Source organism: Nilaparvata lugens, chromosome 2 (genome assembly GCF_014356525.2).
Source record: "Nilaparvata lugens isolate BPH chromosome 2, ASM1435652v1, whole genome shotgun sequence".
Taxonomy (NCBI): Eukaryota; Metazoa; Arthropoda; class Insecta; order Hemiptera; family Delphacidae; genus Nilaparvata; species Nilaparvata lugens.
In genome coordinates this window covers 47,162,581-47,168,580 of record NC_052505.1, presented here as the reverse complement: position 1 = coordinate 47,168,580, position 6,000 = coordinate 47,162,581, and positions in this window count along the sequence as shown.

Here is a 6,000-nt window from a genome sequence, read left to right as displayed (position 1 = left end):
GAGTGGGAGGACAGACAGGGATGGAGGACTCGGCTAAAAGAAGGAAGACAGTAAAGTACTGTAAAATCCTAATTTATTATATATATATATATATATTATATATATATATATATATATATAATATGACCAGCTATTTTATTTGAAAAGTGAATGAATGAATTATTCGCTGATTGTATTTTGTACAGAAGCGACTCCAAATTGGAGCAAAAGTATTTTCGCTTCGCATTCAGCATTATTTTTTTGAAAGAGGAAGCAGTAAAAGAGAGATGGAGAGTGAATGGAATGAGACATCGATGGCAAATGGAGTTCGGAAGAAGTCATCATCTAAGAACGGTCTATGCTCTTCTGTATAAACACTGTAGACTTCATAAATGGCTCAGCATTCAGACACTCGCCCAATGAAATATTCATCAGTCGGAAAGAAAAACAAACTGATACATGTATCGCTCAGTATATTTTCATAAACAATCTTGGGAATATACTCTACCACAAATTTTCGCGATACACTTTTACTGGACCGAATCTTCATTTCCATGTTTTGTATCATTCCAACTCTCATGCTCCCCACAAATAATATAATATATTACGGAGGAGTCATGTTTTATGATTATGGAAATATTTTCAATTTTGAGTTGAATTCCAGTAGCAGCTAATGCCCGGTTTCACCAAACTCGATCAAGACATTTTAACATGACCAAATAGGGGGCAGCCATACAAAGCGTGCACTGGAACATAATGATTCCTATGGAAACAGATTCCAGTGCACGGTTCAAGAGAGAGCGTAACTATCTAGTCTGATCATGTTCAAATGACGAAGCTTTGTGAAACCCGGGCATAAAACGTATGACTATAAAAATCTATATTCATATAAAAAAGACTGATTGACTCACTCACTCGCAGAACTAAAAATCTACTGGACCAAAAACGTTCAAATTTTGGTAGGTATGTTCAGTTGGCCTTTTAGAGGCGCACTAAGAAATCTTTTGGCGATATTTTAACTCTAAGGGTGGTTTTTAAGGGTTTAAAGTTCGTCTTTTAGCATTTATATTATTCTTATTCCAATACCATATGTTAATATAGAACTATAATCTAGAGAGAGTACCTCTTCGAAACAGTTGTTCTGGTAACTAAATTAAACATTTTGTCAGTTTGGCATTAAGTTGAGTTGACTTTGTTAGGTTGGCACCAAGTTGAAGATTGAAATGCATTTATCCAGGATAGCATAATGATAAAAATATGACATAACATTTCAAATTTGGTAGGTGTGTTCAGTTGGCCCTTTAGAGGCGCAATAAAAACGGATTTGGGAAAATTTCCAAAGATACGCCCAAAATCTGCAATTTTTAGCGTTTTCTCAGCTTTTTCGAGAACAAATAGACAGAAAATGTTCATATTTACTACAGAAGCTCAGCTGGGGTGCAATAATGGTGTGTTAGAAGGAATTTGAAATAACGCCAAATATACGCCCAAAATTAGCGTTTTCTCAGCTTTTCTGCGTTTCCTCACCTTCTTCAATAATTGATGGAAATATATTAAAAAAAATTCAGTATACAGGTTTGGCTGAGGTGGAAGAATTTTGTTCGTAAAAGATACGCCGATATAGTAACAGGTGTTTTTCGAGATCAAATTGACATAATACGTTCAAATTCGGTACAGAGGCTCCGCTGAGGTCTACATGCAGGCGAGCGAAGCGAGCCCGCTGATCTCATTTTTGGACAATCCAGTCGGGAGTCCAGAATTCGGTACAGAGGTTCCGCCGAGGTCTACATGCAGGCGAGCGAAGCGAGCCCGCTGATCTCATTTTTGGACGATCCAATCGGGGTCCAGGGGGTGGAGCCCCTGGCTAGACAGATATGACGAGCGAAGCGAGCCTTTCGGCTAGTAAAAATATAAATCTGAGCGTCCTCATATTGAAAAAAGATATCTTATGACTAGTATAAATCTCAACATGATATTTCTACTGAAATATGAATGATTATCTCTACATTAAAGAGTAAATTTATTGCGATTTATTGCTGATTATGATCATAGTCTATAATAGGGCCGGTTTTCGAGCTCGGGATTTAGCTAAGTTCTAGTCTAGACTTTGAACAGCTGGAGTCAGAAAATTGGCTTTCCAAAACGGGGCGTAGTCGCAGTTATTATGACAGTAGTTGCAGTTTTTATTTTCTCGTTTCTATAATAATTGAAAACGTTTTCCCTTGACAAAATTGAACATTCCTAAATAATTCGAAATAGCTGTAAATTTACACTATTCTCTTATTATTTTATTTTGAATTTTCAATGAATGTTTAATATTTTGGATATGAATGTTTAAAAAGCAAATATAAATATTTATTGTATATATGTGAGCAAATAAAAGTAACAAAAAACATAATAAAAATAAAAGGGAAGTATGATCTAATTTTTCTAGGCGTATTAATACATTTGTATACTCGCTCAGAATGTGATTGTTTACCAATCAGAGTACAGTATTTTCTGGGCGCTAAAAATATTTAATTCAAAAGTCTCCACGTGGTCCTTTTTAAAATTATAAAAATTTTTGATCATTGTAGAGTACATAAAAAACTGAGATTAGAATAAAATAAAAGTTAAGTGTAAAAATATTCGTGTTCAACATAGTAATATGCTCTCGTACTGTGGACTATTTGACAGTATTAAATTGCATCATTGCGGATTTATGAAATCCACCAATAGGAGAAGATATTCAAATTTTATGCAAATTTAGAATCAGAAGTATCGTCAAAAGAGAATAAGGGAAGATCAACTGCCCACTTGCTTGCCTGAGACCGACCGAGACGCCAACCATCACGAGAGCAATAGACTGATTCCCTTATTAGAATTAATTTTATTTATAACCAAATTTTAAATCCTGAAAATACTCTCAATAAGTAATGAACCTAACTCAGTGAAGTCGCACCATTTTCTTATTATTTTATTTTGTGTTCAATTTTCTAGTTTTTCGGAATTCAATTGAAACCAAGGTACCTATTCTAGGTACAGGTACATTGATTAAAACGTCACTATGACAATGACTACACCCCGTTTCGGAAAGCAAATGACTGACTCCAGCTGTTTAAAGTCTAGAACTATGCCAAATTCCGAGCTCGGAAACAGGCCCTTAAGTGATGTTCAACATGGTTTGATTACAATATCATCATTATAAATCATATACTGTAATTGGTTGAGCAATTGAATTGCTAAAATCTCAAATTGAGCAACACAATTGAAAAGTTATCCTCACGATTCTATTTTGCATCATGGTAATGGAATACTGTGGAAATCATGAAGAAGCCTTGTGTACACCATTGCAAATCACATGATGGCTCACACAGATAATTTTTAAGCTGTGGTTGAATAGTTGGAATTGTCGCCGTCATGGAATTCGCAGTGGTGTGGCTTTTCCTAGATGAAGTCTGTCTATGTTTATATTGTCACGTTACTTTTGGTGGAGTAACGCTTAGCCTCTTGCTTGGCGTCAATCGGTAGAGCATGAGAGTTATTTTAATAATTATAAAATCTGGTCGTGGTTTTCCTAGGATATAATCTCACTAAAATCTTCATAGGCCCAGACATGAGCTTCCACAATAATACTGATAATTTATAAAAAATATATATATATATATAACTTATATCCTATAGTATTGAGGAATAAAATGAATAGTACACCATAAAAATTTGATACATATATTAACAATATGTCAAAAAATAAGTCAAAACAAAAATAAATATATAGAGCGACAGAAATATATAATATATAATAAACAAGAAACGAAATCAATAAATATCACAGGTTAATACTATTTTTTGAGTTCTATAGCACGAAACGCTACCATGTGCTTTCACTCCATGATCATATGCATTTATCTGCATGTAGCTTTGACATCAACTTGCTGATGCTTGTCGATTTGGATAATTCTATTTCAAAATATAAACTTCTCAAATCAGAGCATGGTAAATTGATAAATCAATAATCAAATATATATTAATTTCTATAGGCTTCCAATAAATATATATTATATATCTCAGGGTGCAAGATTCGGCACCTGACGGAAATAGATAGATCAATTTATCTAATGAATCAGAGCTACATTATATTATCGCAAATTATATTATAAAAATTAATGATCATATGAACATTTGTATTATCAGCTTAGAACTTAGTATTCTTTTGATTGGTGTATCTTTTGATATATGAATTGACTCGTTACTATCCAATAAAATACCTCTTATACAATCTTTAAACTTGCGCAAGTATTTTTACCAATTTCTTAATATGTAATCTAAAAATTTTATCAGATGAAGTCTTACATTTTGTCTTTCTTTTGATGTAATTAATTATAACTTTCATCTAGCCAGCATGTGGGCGCTAAAAATTATCATTGTTATGATCCCTCTTTCAACTACTTTGAGCAATAAAATCATTTTGTATGTTCATCTTCTAATGAGAAAATCATTGTTGATTGCATCACACTCCGGCTAACATCTTCCATTTGTCAGTTGTCTAGTGTAGGCCTATTGTGATCAGTTGTGTAAATGTTTACACTCAATCAATGTTTTACCTAAAATAGAACATCGGCATTGACGATGACCATATGAGCTATACAAAGAGTTGTTACTGTTGTTGGTTACGGTTGCTGTTAATACTGTTGTTGTTGAACAATTATCGTCTCTCAGGCGTTTGTGATTGCTCTGTTCCGAACCTGAAAACCTAGGAGAAACTGAAACTGGGTCTGATGGAGAACTTTAGCTGTGATTTTTTGGCTTGTTCGATCACAGAATCAGATTTGAATGAGTTGAAATAGATTGTCCTACGGAGGAAGCATACAATATAAATTGCATGCTTCTTCGTTAATTATACACAGTTATTGAGTATCGATCAGTGCTTGATATTGTACAGATATCCATACCCTCTAGTTAGTTATATTCATGATATTGGGAAGAAATTGTACTTGTAAATTCAACATTGTTATAGCTTTAATACTGTAGTTGAGATATTTTAATGCTTCCTATTTCATTAGAATATGAAATTCTAGAATGATATTTCAAAAGAGAAGTTAGTTCATTTTGCTGTCTCATTCCAGTGAATCAGTTTTGATGAGTCGTTTCTTTCTATTTTATTAATTGTCGTGTGAAAAATGGCGGTTGAAGAGCTTCAACAGACAGGTTCTTCTTTAAGAGCTCCAGCCTTCGTGATTTAGAAGATTGAAGATTCGAAGACATATCAAAAATTTATGGAATTTGAAAAGTTATATATATATATATTCAAATACGATGATGTTTGATGATAAACATGCATCTTGAATTCACTGTACATTTAACATTTCATGTGAATTATAGTGAACACTCAGCACTAATAGTTAATTACTTATTCTACTGGAGAGTACTACTCCAACATATTTCACATCACATTGTAGTGGACTGAATTTCATCTCTTCTCCACAAACTTTTCAAATTCCATAAATTTTTTATATGTCTTCGAATCTTCAATCTTCTAAATCACGAAGGCTTCGTGATTATTTAGAAGATTGAAGATTCGAAGACATATCAAAAATTTATGGAAATATATATATATTATATATATATATATATATATATATATATATATATATATATATATATATATTATATATATATATATATATGTATTTATAATATACTCTGAATATATCACTGATTCATAGACGAGATTGGTAAGTTTGGCATCCTCAAAAATTCACATGTTTCATAGTTCATACGCATTATCATGGATCTGTAACTCATATTGTATTTATTTTGCTTTGACATCATCCTCACAATTTTGGTGAGAGGTGAGTTTTAATTAGCCTAGCTAGTGCATAATGTAAAGTCTAACAACAAACTTCTCTCTGAAAACTTTTCCATATCAACACGAACTGTTCAACAACATATTATTCAACAGCTTCATTTACAAAATGCACCCAACCAGGCTAGTGTATGTGTACCCTTTGCTGGGTTATATTCAAATTTGGAGTCATCACT